The sequence below is a fragment of the Aquarana catesbeiana genome, linkage group LG03 (assembly GCF_042186555.1).
Source record: "Aquarana catesbeiana isolate 2022-GZ linkage group LG03, ASM4218655v1, whole genome shotgun sequence".
Classification (NCBI taxonomy): domain Eukaryota; kingdom Metazoa; phylum Chordata; class Amphibia; order Anura; family Ranidae; genus Aquarana; species Aquarana catesbeiana.
The window spans coordinates 694,164,403-694,177,663 of NC_133326.1; the positions used below are offsets into that span (position 1 = coordinate 694,164,403).

At 44.0% G+C, this 13,261-nt stretch overlaps 1 pseudogene; it reads right to left on the reverse strand.

Moving 5' to 3' along the window:
* Window positions 1–3,214: 3,214 nt before the first annotated feature.
* The window catches only part of LOC141134235 (olfactory receptor 10A7-like), a 45,669-nt pseudogene continuing 35,622 nt past the window's right edge, over window positions 3,215–13,261 (reverse strand).

The following is a 13,261-nucleotide window of genomic DNA, read 5'->3' on the forward strand; positions in this document are numbered from 1 at the left end:
AAATAGTAAATATAAAAGGTATAAATGTAATGGCTAGAATGGACATACCCCATCTAGCGGCCAGCTAAATATTGCAAGCAGCCACATAAATTGATTTTTTCTCCTGGTATTAAGACTGCCATCTAATGGGCAATTAAGATATTCCAACAACACAACAAAGTTATTTTAAATTTGATAATAAAATTATGTTAATTAATACATATCATACCATGATAAAAACTCAATAGATAGTTCTACCATTAATTCCAAAATCAATCAATTAAAAGTATTTTTTTTAAATATATAAAATTTAAAAAAAGAAAATGAATAAATATTTTACTCCTGAAGTCTCATATAATCAACCATGTTAAATATTAACATGGTTAATGCTAAAAAACAAAGTGCATAGATATTTAACTCCTCAAGTCTCATATTGCATGTTGTCTAAAAGATATAAGATAAATTCATTCATTTTCAAAGAGAGAACATGATGATTTCCATACAATTACAAAAAGGAAAGAGAATGGTGATAGTGAAAGGGGGGGTGGAATACAATTTTCAAAATAAAGAATTCAATAATCAGAAATAAAACAACTGAGATTGAATTCCACATTATGTCCTAATGGTGCTAATGTACGAAGCTCATAGATCCAACAAGATTCTGACTGACTAAGTTTAATTACTTTGTTATCACCCCTCCAATGGGGTTTATATCTATCTATTCCCCATACTTTTAAAGAAGAGGGATCTCTATTATGAAACTGACCATAGTGTTTAGGCTATGTTTTGGATAGCCATTCTTAATATTCTGGGTATGTTCAATAAGTCTCTTCCAGAGTTCTCTTTTAGTTCGTCCAACATACTGGATTTGGCATGGACGTTCCAGAAGGTACACCACCCCTTCTGTCCGGCAAGATATAAATTCTTTTATCCTATAATCTCTACCAGTAACAGTGGATTTAAAATTCAATTTTTTCTTTGTTTCCTCTGTATGTCTACATGTGTAACATGTCTTACAGGGATAAAACCCTTTTCCATCAAAAAAAGAAAACTTTTTTTGAGGAGGTGGATCCAGCACATTTTTTGCAATGAGATCCCTTAAAGTCGGTGCCCTTCAATATGTGAATCTAGGTTTTTCCGGTAATATAGTTCCTAGATGTCGATCAGCTTTCACAATGTTCCAATATTTCTTGAATATTTTTTCTATTTGTTTATGCTGCATACTATAATCCATCACTAATGGTACAGTGTTTAGGGATTCATTATCTCTAGTTGAATCTTCTATCAATTTGCTTCTGTCCAAGGCCCCAACATCTTTAGTCCTTTCTTTAATAAAGCTGGACCGATATCCTTTTTGAATAAATCTTTCACCAATGAATTCTGCTTGTTTTATGAACACCTCCTGCTTAGTGCAGTTTCTTTTTAACCTAATAAACTGGCCTTTAGGTATATTGTTTAACCAAGGAGCATGATGGCAACTGTCCAATGGGAGATAATTGTTCCTATCAACCTGTTTAATTTTAATTTTCCATCTTCTTTTAAGATTTCCAGATCCAAGAACTGTATCCTCTCATCATTGGTCCATCGGAACAGCATACAGACGAGCGGTTTTCCCGATAGGGATTGATTCCCTCGGAAATATTTATAACATGTTCCATTTCTAGGTCCATCAGAATTTTCGAAAAAAAAAAGTCCGATGAGGCATACACATGATCGGAATTGATGATGAAAAGCTTCCGTCTGACTTTTTCTGTCGGACATTCCGCTCGTGTGTACACGCATTACTCTATTAAATGATGTTATTACAAAAATTACAATCATGATCTAGTAACAAATATGTTTAAAAAAATTCACCTTTACTTCTACATTAATGTAACCTCCAATGCATCAAGGAAACAGCCACAGATACACTATATTACATAAAATATTGGGACGCCTGCCAATACACACACATGAACTTTAATGGCATCCCAGTCTTAGTCTGTAAAGTTCAATATTGAGTTGGCCCACCCTTTGCTGCTATAACAGTTTCAACTCTCCTGGGAAGGCTGTCCACAATGTGTGTGTCTGTGGGAATGTTTGACCATTCTTCCAAAAGTGCATTTGTGAGGTCAGACACTGATATTGGACTAGAAGGCCTGGCTTGCAGTCTCCGCTTTACAGTAATTCATCCCAAAGGTGTTCTATCAGGTTGAGGTCAGGACTCTGTGCAGGCCAGTCAAGTTCCTCCACCCCAAACTCACTCATCCATGTCTTTTTGGACCTTGCTTTGTGCACTGGTCCAAATCATTTGGTGTAGGGGGGATTATAGTGTGGGGTTGTTTTTCAAGGGTTGGGTTTGGTCCCTTAGTTCCAGTGAAGGAAACTCTTAGGGCATCAGCATATCAAGACATTTTGGACAATTTCATGCTCCCAACTTTGTGGGAACCATTTGGGGATGGCCCCTTCCTGTTCCAACATGACTGCGCACCAGTGCGAAAAGCAAGCTCCATAAAGACTTGGATGAGTGAGTTTGGGGTGGAGGAACTTGACTGGCCTACACAACAGTGTCCTGACCTCAACCCGATAGAACACCTTTGGGGTGAATTAGAGTGGAGACTGCGACCCAGGACTTCTCGCCAAATATCAGTGCCTGACCGCACAAATGCGCTTTTGGAAGAATGGTCCAACATTCCCATAGACACACTCTACCTTGTGGACAGCCTTCCCATAAGAGTTGAAGTTGTTATAGCTGCAAAGGGTGGGCCAACTCAATATTGAACCCTACAGACTAAGACTGGGATGCCATTAAAGTTCATTTGTGCAAAGGCAGGCCTCCCAATACTTTTGACAATATAACGGGAGGTTTCATTAATGTAGAAGTATCTGGGGTTTTTAAGAATTTTTTTTTTATTGTAATATATGTGGTATTATAAAGATCTATTTTTTATATAGATTTTTTCACTTGGTTTCCATTTGAGGCATATTCAAAGTCCCAGTTGCATCTTTCCTTATTTCATATTATGTTGTTGTAGGGATGATGCCTTCAACGATGGGATATTATACAGTATACAGCACTTTACACCCATACACGCGCTGTGCACATTGCAGGCACCAACTAAGTACTACTAGGATACGACTGGTTATCAATTTGCTGCCCTATTTACAAAAGCTTTAGCAAAAAAGGCCCAAAATCTGTCATCAATTTTGAAAATTGGAAATCAAAATCAAAGGGTGGAGTCAATGGGCATCTCCCCTATACAATAAAAAAACAATTTATTATCTTAGCAAAGGCACATTTTATGTCTCTGTTTCTCAAGCTGTATATAATTGGATTAATCAGTGGTGTTCCAACTGTAAAGGACAGTGATATTAATTTATTTACAGTCAATGACTGTCCACTTGTTGGAAGATCATAGATTACAATTAGCGTTATATAAAATATGGAGACCACCGTCAAGTGGGAGCTGCAGGTAGAGAAAGCCTTCTGTTTTCCAGTACTGGATGGAATTTTTTAAGATGTTCAAAATGATATAAATGTATGATATCATAATGGTTAAGAACGGTAAGAAAATAAAAGGTACACTATTTAGTAGTACGTCTAAATTAACAAAGAATGTATCTGAGCAAGAAAGTTTTAACAGTGGTGAGAAATCACAGAAGAAATGGTCAATTATATTTGGTCCACAAAAATCAAGACTGGCTATTGTAATTGTGCTAATCATCTTGGAAAAAATGCTGAACAACCAAGAAAAGATAGTAAGCTTTGTGCAAAACAACTCATTCATTATATAGGAGTAATGCAAAGGGTTACAGATGGCCAAATATCGGTCATAAGCCATTACAGTCAAAAGAAGACACTCTGAACTTTCCATCATTGCAAAAATATAATATTGGAAAATACAGATTGTGAAGGACATTGTTACACCTTCATAAAGTAAAACGTAAAGCAAGTTTGGGGTAATATCTGTGGCTATCATAATATCACATAAAGAGAGTTGGGCAAGGAAGAAGTACATCGGAGTTTGGAGGGTCTTGCTGTAAACCACCAGTGTGATGATCAGAAGGTTTCCAAAAAGTGTCAAAATGTAAATCATAAGGAGAAGTAGGAAGATAAAAATGTTTATTTCTTTAGAGAATTGGAATCCCAAGATGATGACTTCCGTAATAAAGCTCCGATTGTTAACTGTAAAAAGGTTCTAAAAGTAGAAACAAGTTTTCTTTGTGTTTAAGTGATCATTAAAATGTAATTATACACAGCAATTACAATCATCAAGCTACTAATGCATTCTAGAAAACTTTTTTCAAAGAGCCTTCAGTGAACAAGTAGAACTATAGGCATTTTTTTTTTGCAAATTGGATAGAGTAAGGGAGGGTTATTACCCCTGTTGGTTTATTTTTTGCCATCTGTGTCTCATTGGGGAGATTTACCTTCACTTCCTGTCCCATAGCTAAAACAGGAAGTGAGATGAAATCCCTAGAAATTATGGTGAATCCCTTGGGGACCCCTAGGTCACCAGAACTAGTGTCCCCATTGGAAGATTTCCTCTCTATTACTTTTCTGGGGACAACACAAAATGTGGGATTTTGTTTTAGTTTCACTTTCAATGATAATGGTAAACAACACAAACTGAGAAGGTGAATCTCCCTAAATGGGGATACAGGCAGCAATAAAAACTGACAGGTGTTTTAACCACTTTGCGCCCGCGCTATAGCCGAAAGACGGCTGCAGCGCGGACGCTACCTGCCGGGTGGCTGTCCCTGGACGTCCTGCTGTTTACTTCCATGATGCGCGCTCCCGCGGGTGCACATGGGGGAAGTTCTGTGCTGGCCATGTCCCTTGGACACAGCCAGTCACAGATTGCCATAAACAGCCAATCACAGCGGCCGTTTACAGTGCGATCGGCGGTGCCAATGAGAGATGATCTCATATGTAAACATATGAGATCATCTCTCATCGCCGGCTCTCCCTCCTCACACAGCGACAGCATGTGAGGAGGGAGAGCTAACCGCTGCAGCGGTGAGTCAGAAAATAGAAAAAAAAATGGAAAAAAAGTCAAGTCAGTGTCATCTGTCCCCACTGTCATCCCTCCCCACTGTCATCTGTCCCCACTGCCATCCCTCCCCACTGCCATCTGTCCCCAGTGCCATCCATCCCCAGTGCCATCCCTCCCCAGTGTCATCTGTCCCCAGTGCCATCTGTCATCAGTGCCACATATTAGTGCCATCTGTCATCAGTGCCACCTGTCAGTGTCACGTGTCATCAGTGCCACGTATCAGTGGCATCTGTCATCAGTGTCACGTGTCATCAGTGTCACGTGTCAACAGTGCCACGTATTAGTGCCATCTGTCATCAGTGCCACATATTAGTGCCATCTGTCATCAGTGCCACGTATTAGTGCCATCTGTCATCAGTGCCACATATTAGTGCCATCTGTCATCAGTGCCATCTGTCATCAGTGCCACGTGTCATTAGTGCCACATATTAGTGCCATCTGTCATCAGTGTCATGTGTCATCAGTGCCACGCATTAGTGCCATCTGTCAGTGCCACATATTAGTGCCAAATGTCATCACTGCCACGTATTAGTGCCATCTGTCATCAATGTCATCAGTGCCACATATTAGTGCCATCTGTCATCAGTGTCATCAGTGCCACGTATCAGTGCCATCTGTCATCAGTGCTACATCAGTGTCACATGTCATTGTCCTAGTGCTCCAGGGCCTTCAAAAGTTTATTAGGTAGTCAACAAGTTAGATGTGTAATTTATGCTCCTTGAACACCTGATGGTGCTCCCTGCATGTTGGGCCTCTGTATGTGGCCAGGCTGTGAAAAAGTCCCACACATGTGGTATCCCCATACTCAGGAGGAGTAGCAGAATGTATTTTGGGGCTTTATTTGTGGAATACACATGCCATGTGAGAGAAATAACCTATTACAATGACAATTTTGTGGGGGGAAAAAAAATCTTCATTTTGCAAAGAATTATGGAAAAAAATGACAACATCAAAAACCTCACCGTGCATCTTACTAAATACCTTGGAATGTTTACTTTCAAAAAAGGGGTCATTTGGGGGTATTTGTACTTTCCTGGCTTGTTCCAGTCTTAAGAAATGAGATAGGCCATCAGTACATCAAGTGTGATCAATTTTTTATGATTTGCATCACAGCTTGTAGACTCTCTAACTTTCACAAAGACCAAATAATATCCACTAATTTGGTTTATTTTTACCAAAGATATGTAGCAGTATAAATTGTGGCCAAAATTTATGAAGAAAAATTAATAATTGGCAAAATTTTATCACAGAAACTAAGAAAAATGCGTTTTTAAAAAAAAAAATTTGGTCTTTTTTCATTTATAGCGCAAAAAATAAAAAACCCAGAGGTGATCAAATACCACCAAAAGAAAGCTCTATTTGTATGAAAAAAGGACAAAAAATTGATTTGGGTACAGTATTACATGACTGAGTAATTGTCATTCAAAGTGTGAGAGCACCGAAAGCTGAAAATTGGTCTGGGCAGGAGGGGGGTTTATGTGCCCAGTAGGCAAGTTGTTAATCCCTCTTCACTCCAAAACAAAAGAAAACAGTTTGCATTTAGTTATACTTTAACCTCCCAAAAATTCATTTCAGGCAGTAGAAGTAGGACTTTGAGAGATCTACTGGGCAGACTCTTGTTGAGAAATTATTGGTGTACAAATTTTGTTCTTTAGAAAATGTAGTTGTGAGTGCTCCCCTATGTACCAATATACCATTAACCACTTCCTGCAAAATGATGTACCTGGACGTCGCTTTGAGGAAGCGTTTTTTACAGTTGGCGGTCGGCTTTCTGGTGATAACAACCGATGCGGCTCAGCAGCCGCTCAGCTGTTATCACAAGGAGTGGGAAACCCACTGGGAGACCCAAGCGACCAGCCTGGACATCCGGAATCGTAGTAACCCGGCAGCGACGTAACTTCCGGTTTATTCGGCTGACATTACTTTTAAGTGCAAAGGAGGGATTTGGAAATTTTTTTTTTAAAGAGACCGTGTAAAAAATAAAAATAAAATAAATAAGAGGAAAAAAAATGTTTAAAGTGCCCCGTCCCCGTGTGCTCGCACACCAAAGAAAACGGATACGTAGGTTGCGCCTTCAAATGTAAACTGTGTTCCAATCACACATGAGGTATTCACTCAAGAGGTATTGCTGTGATTGTCAGAGCGAGAGCAATAATTCTAGCAAAAGATCCCCTCTGTAACACTTCACTTGCATCGATGTCCCAATATTTATGGACCTGACTGTATATATATATATATATATATATATATATACACAATGTTTGGTGTTCTAAGTAATTTTCTAGCAAAAAATACTGATTTTAACTTGTAAGCAACAACTGTCAGAAATAGGCTTGGTCCAGAAGTGGTTAATGTACCTCAGTTGCAGAAAAATGAAAGCTTTCTTTGATTTTTTTGCACAAGGCCTCACTTAGCCTTGTGTTTCATAAAAAGCTTCATCGCATTCTGATATTTAGACTTGGGATGTAGAAACCAGTAAGACGAAGGAAGGAGTTTACCAGTCGACCTCATTAGCACACACCCTGCACCCATCATTTATGTTTGCATGGTGTCAGGGGCCTGTCAGCAGCCGTCAGGCGAATCTGCGTGCACGCAGGTCCACAAGGAATCTTTCTAGGCTAATTCAGCTTAATTCCCCACCAGGGGGCGCCAGCGCGCTCCCGCGTGTGCCCGTACGCGCGTTCGCGGGTGTGCGCGCGCGCCCGTGCGCGCGCCCGTTCGCGCTAGCGCCGTTTGGCGCCAAGGGCCCTTTAAAAGAGTGACAGGTGCTCATGTCAGGTGCTGTTCGTCTGCAGCTCTGCACCTGAAAGTTCCTGTATCTGCCAGTCTGTTGTTTGCTATTGACCCGGCTACGTCTGACCACTCTCCAGTCTCCAATCCGACCCGGCTTGCCTGACCTTGCTTATTCTGTTACCTGTTGCCGAACTCCTGCCTGTCTGACTATTCTGGGATCATCCCTCCTGTTTATACCTGCCTGATCTCCTGCCAAACGGACTGTCTGACCTTGCTTGCCTGTGTCCTGTGACGCTGCTTCCAGCTTGCTTGTTCGCATCCTGCTGCTGTCTTCGCATCAGTCTGCCTGCCTTCCGGCCTGCACCAGTAACCTGCATCCGCAACCTGCATCCGCAGCTCAGCCATTCCTGAGGGACATCCTTCCAGTTCCGGTGTCTGCTTCTGCTGGAACCTGCATCAGGCCCTCCTACCCACTGTGCTCAGGAGACCACTGTTCCCACTTCCAGCGGCTCCTGAACCAGCGTTTAAGAGAGGTCTCCTTCTACCAGTCAGGCTCAACTACCAGGTACCTTACAGTACGAACAGCCATGACTGAGCCTGCAGGAGAGACCTCTCCCATTAAGGAGATTTGTACACACTTGGCAGCCCTCACCCAAGCAGTAAAGACTTTACAGGACAGTTATGACAGACTGGAGGGTCAAGTGTTAAATCTCAGTGGTCCCGGTGGTGTGGCTCCTGCTCCCGCAGCCTCTCCAGCACAAGCTGCTGCACCACCCTCCGTGGTCATGCTTCCACCGGAACCAAGAGTCCCTGTTCCTGAAAAGTTTTCTGGTGACCGAACCAAGTTTTTGGCTTTCCGCAGCGCTTGCCAACTTTACTTCGGCTTACAGCCACGGACTTTTTCCTTAGAAGTCACCAAAGTGGGGTTTGTCATATCCCTCCTCCAGGGGGAACCCCAGACCTGGGCCCACCGCTTGCTTGAAACCAACGCTATACAGATTCAGTCTTTACCCGCCTTTTTTGAAGCTATGGCCCAGCTTTATGAGGATCCTCAGCGGGTTGCCACCGCTGAGGCAGCTTTGATCGCACTCCAGCAAGGCCGTAGGCCGGCCGAGGACTATGTCATGGACTTTCAACGCTGGAGCGCGGACACGCAATGGAATAATGCAGCCCTACGCCACCAATTCCGCATGGGGCTATCTGAGGGTCTTAAGGATGAACTGGCCCGGGTGGGAATGCCTGACACCTTGGAGGAGCTTATTGCCATTACTATCCAAATTGACCGACGCCTTCGTGAGCGCCGGTCGGAACGATCTTCTCAGCAAACACGGCCTATGTGGATGACCGCAAGAGCCCCGCTGCCTGCCTCCTGGTATCTACCTTCTGCCGGGCCAAGTCCAGTCAACCAAACAACTGATGCTCCTGAACCTATGCAACTGGGACTTATGCGTACTACTCTGACCCCTGAAGAATGGGCACGCAGGCGCCAACTGAATCTTTGTCTCTATTGTGGCGGGACGGGCCACTATGTGAACAACTGCCCAGTAAAGATCCGTAAGTGTTTTCCTTCAACTCCTACCAGTTTATCCGCTTTAACAGCCAATGCCACTCAACTTGTTCTCCCTCTCTCATTACAGCTCCAGGGAAGAACAATTCAAGTCAACGCCATTGTTGATTCCGGGGCATGTAGCTGTTTTGTTGACTCTGTTTTTGCTACTCAACAAGATCTTCCTTTAAGGAGTAAGACACATAGACTTTCAATTTTTCTGGCCGATGGGTCTCTTATAAAGTCTGGACAGGTCTCTCAAGAAACCATTCCTCTGTCTGCTACCTGCTCATCTCAGCACCGAGAAATCCTAGTCCTGGACGTTATTTCATCACCACTTTTCCCAATCATTTTGGGTATGCCCTAGCTTCAAGCCCACAATCCTCTTGTTAACTGGGCCACGGGCGAGATCAAGTTTCAGTCACCATATTGCCAAAGACATTGTCTACCTGAACCCGTTAATTCTGCTGCTACCTTACTTTGTATGGACATTGACCCAGATCTGCTTCAAGACATACCAGAGGTCTATCAGGACTTTGCAGATGTGTTCAGCAAGAAGGGAGCAGACTCTCTGCCACCCCATCGTCCCTATGACTGTCCAATCGAGCTGCTTCCGGGAGCTGAGATTCCTTTTGGGCGCATCTTTCCGCTATCCGAAAAGGAACAAGAGGCACTTAAGGTTTACATCAATGAAAATCTTGAAAAAGGCTTCATTCGACAGTCCACTTCACCAGCTGGGGCGGGAATATTTTTTGTCTCCAAGAAAGATCTTACGCTTCGCCCTTGTGTGGACTATCGGGAGCTAAACAAGGTTACGGTCAAAAACCATTATCCGTTGCCCCTAATACCTGAACTGTTTCAAAAACTAAGGTCCGCCATCATCTTTACCAAATTAGATCTGAGAGGGGCCTACAATCTGGTCCGCATTCGGGCCGGGGATGAATGGAAGACGGCTTTCTGGACCCGCTTCGGACACTATGAATATTTAGTCATGCCCTTCGGCCTTTGCAATGCTCCTGCCACGTTTCAGCATCTGGTCAATGATGTGTTCAAGGATTTCCTGGACATCTTTCTAATTGTCTACTTGGACGATATTCTAATCTTCTCCAGTTCACTCGAGCAACATAGGGAACATGTCCGTAAAGTCCTGGCCCGACTCCGCCTGCACAGATTGTATGTCAAGGCGGAGAAATGTGAATTTGAACAAAAAGAGATTCAGTTCCTGGGGTTAGTTATCTCCCCAACTGGCATCAAAATGGATCCTCAGAAGGTGTCTGCTGTGTTAGAATGGCCAGCACCCATGGACAAGAAGGGCGTACAACGCTTCGTTGGATTTGCAAACTTTTATAGGAAGTTTATCAGGGGGTTCTCTGCCATCATCTCTCCCATTACACAGCTAACCAAGCAGAATCTTCGTTTCCACTGGAGCCTGGAAGCTCAGGGGGCCTTTGAAGAGTTAAAAAGGCGTTTCACATCGGCTCCGATTCTTAGCCATCCTGATCCATCTTTGCCCTTTATCTTGGAGGTTGATGCTTCTGAGGTAGCTGTGGGTGCTATTATTTCCCAGCGACAAGGCAACAAGGACCTGATGCATCCTGTGGGGTTCTTCTCTAGGAAACTTACGCCGGCTGAGCGGAACTACGATGTGGGGGACCGGGAGCTACTTGCTATCAAGACAGCCTTGGAGGAATGGAGGTATTTGCTTGAAGGTGCAGTTCATCCAGTACTGATTTATACGGATCACAAGAATCTGGAATATTTAAGATCTGCTAAAAGACTAAAACCCAGACAGGCCCGTTGGGCTCTATTCTTTACACGGTTTTGCTTTCATATCACCTACCGGCCGGGATCCAAGAATGTAAAGCCAGATGCGCTGTCGCGCATGTTCGATAATCCCAAAGACTTTTCTGTACCTGACACTATTCTGCCGGCAAATAGTTTCCTTCTCCTTCAAACAGATCTTCTATCCATGATCAGAGAAGCATCCCCAGAACCTTCAAGTCTCCAGGGGTCCTCTTTAACATCCCGAGATGGACTATTATGGAGGGGAAGTCAAATTTTTGTACCAGAGAACGTCCGAGTCAAGGTTCTGACACTGTTGCATGACCACCCACTTGCGGGACATTTTGGGGTCCGTAAGACCCTTGAGCTGGTGCAGTGCACCTTTTGGTGGCCTAACCTAAAGGAATTTTGCAGAAAATATGTCAACTCCTGCTCTGTCTGCATCCAAAATAAAACTCCCAGGAACAGAGCTTGGGGACTACTAAGACCACTGCCTATACCAGATAGGCCCTGGAGGATGATAGCAATGGACTTTATAGTTGAATTGCCATGTTCTGAGGGATGTTCGGCGATCCGTGTGGTCGTTAACCGGCTGTCCAAAATGGCCCACTTTGTGCCCCTAAAGGGAACACCTTCTGCTGTGGAGACGGCCTGTGTGTTCATTAGGGAAATTGTCAGGTTACACGGGATCCCCGCAAATATAGTGTCCGATAGGGGGGTACAGTTTACTTCACGCTTTTGGAGAGCCCTTTGTGAAAATCTGAAGATTGAACTAGCTCTGTCCTCAGCATAGCATCCCCAAACAAATGGGCAAACTGAAAGGACAAATCAGACTCTGGAGCAATACATTAGGTGTTTTACATCTTTTGTGCAAGATGATTGGGTGTCCTTGCTGCCCCTAGCGGAATTCGCTTACAATAATGCCAGCCACTCTGCCACCGGTCAATCCCCTTTCTTTGCCAATTATGGGTTTCATGCATCTTTTTTACCAGATTTTCTTTCAGAATCATCAGTTCCAGCGGTCCAGGACACAGTGCAGTTTCTCAGTCGTAATAACCGGATCTTGCAGGAAGCGGTATCCAAGGCCCAAGCGGACAATAAGAGGTTCTTTGATCAGAAAAGGAGAGGAGATCTAAACCTTCAGCTTGGCGACAAGGTATGGCTGTCTACTAATAATATTAGATTGACATGTCCTTCCAAGAAGCTTGCCCCTAAATTTATTGGGCCTTTCCCTGTGAAAAGGAAAATTAACGAAGTATCTTATGAATTATGCTTACCTGACTCACTTAAGATACACCCTGTGTTTCATGTGTCACTCTTAAAGCCTGCTGTAGATGATCCTTTTCCTGATAGGGGCACCAGGGTCCCTGAACCAGTTCTGGTGGACGGCAATGAAGAGTATGAAGTGGAATCCATCCTTGACTGCAGAAAGAGGTCTGGGCAAGTACAGTTTTTAATTAAGTGGAAGGGGTATGGTCCGGAAAACAACTCATGGGAACCTGACTGTAATATTCATGCCAAACGTTTAATTCATGCTTATTTCTCTGCCCATCCTGAAAAGAAAAGTATCTGGGCATCCGGAGGCTGCCCGTTGGGAGGGGGCAATGTCAGGGGCCTGTCAGCAGCCGTCGGGCGAATCTGCGTGCACGCAGGTCCACAAGGAATCCTTCTAGGCTAATTCAGCTTAATTCCCCACCAGGGGGCGCCGGCGCGCTCTCGCGTGTGCCCGTACGCGCGTTCGCGCGTGCGCGGGTGCGCGCGCCCGTTCGCGCTAGCGCCGTTTGGCGCCAAGGGCCCTTTAAAAGAGTGACAGGTGCTCATGTCAGGTGCTGTTCGTCTGCAGCTCTGCACCTGAAAGTTCCTGTATCTGCCTGTCTGTTGTTTGCTATTGACCCAGCTACGTCTGACCACTCTCCAGTCTCCAATCCGACCCGGCTTGCCTGACCTTGCTTATTCTGTTACCTGTTGCCGAACTCCTGCCTGTCTGACTATTCTTGGATCATCCCTCCTGTTTATACCTGCCTGATCTCCTGCCAAACGGACTGTCTGACCTTGCTTGCCTGTGTCCTGTGACGCTGCTTCCAGCCTGCTTGTTCGCATCCTGCTGCTGTCTTCGCATCAGTCTGCCTGCCTTCCGGCCTGCACCAGTAACCTGCATCCGCAACCTGCATCCGCAGCCTGCATC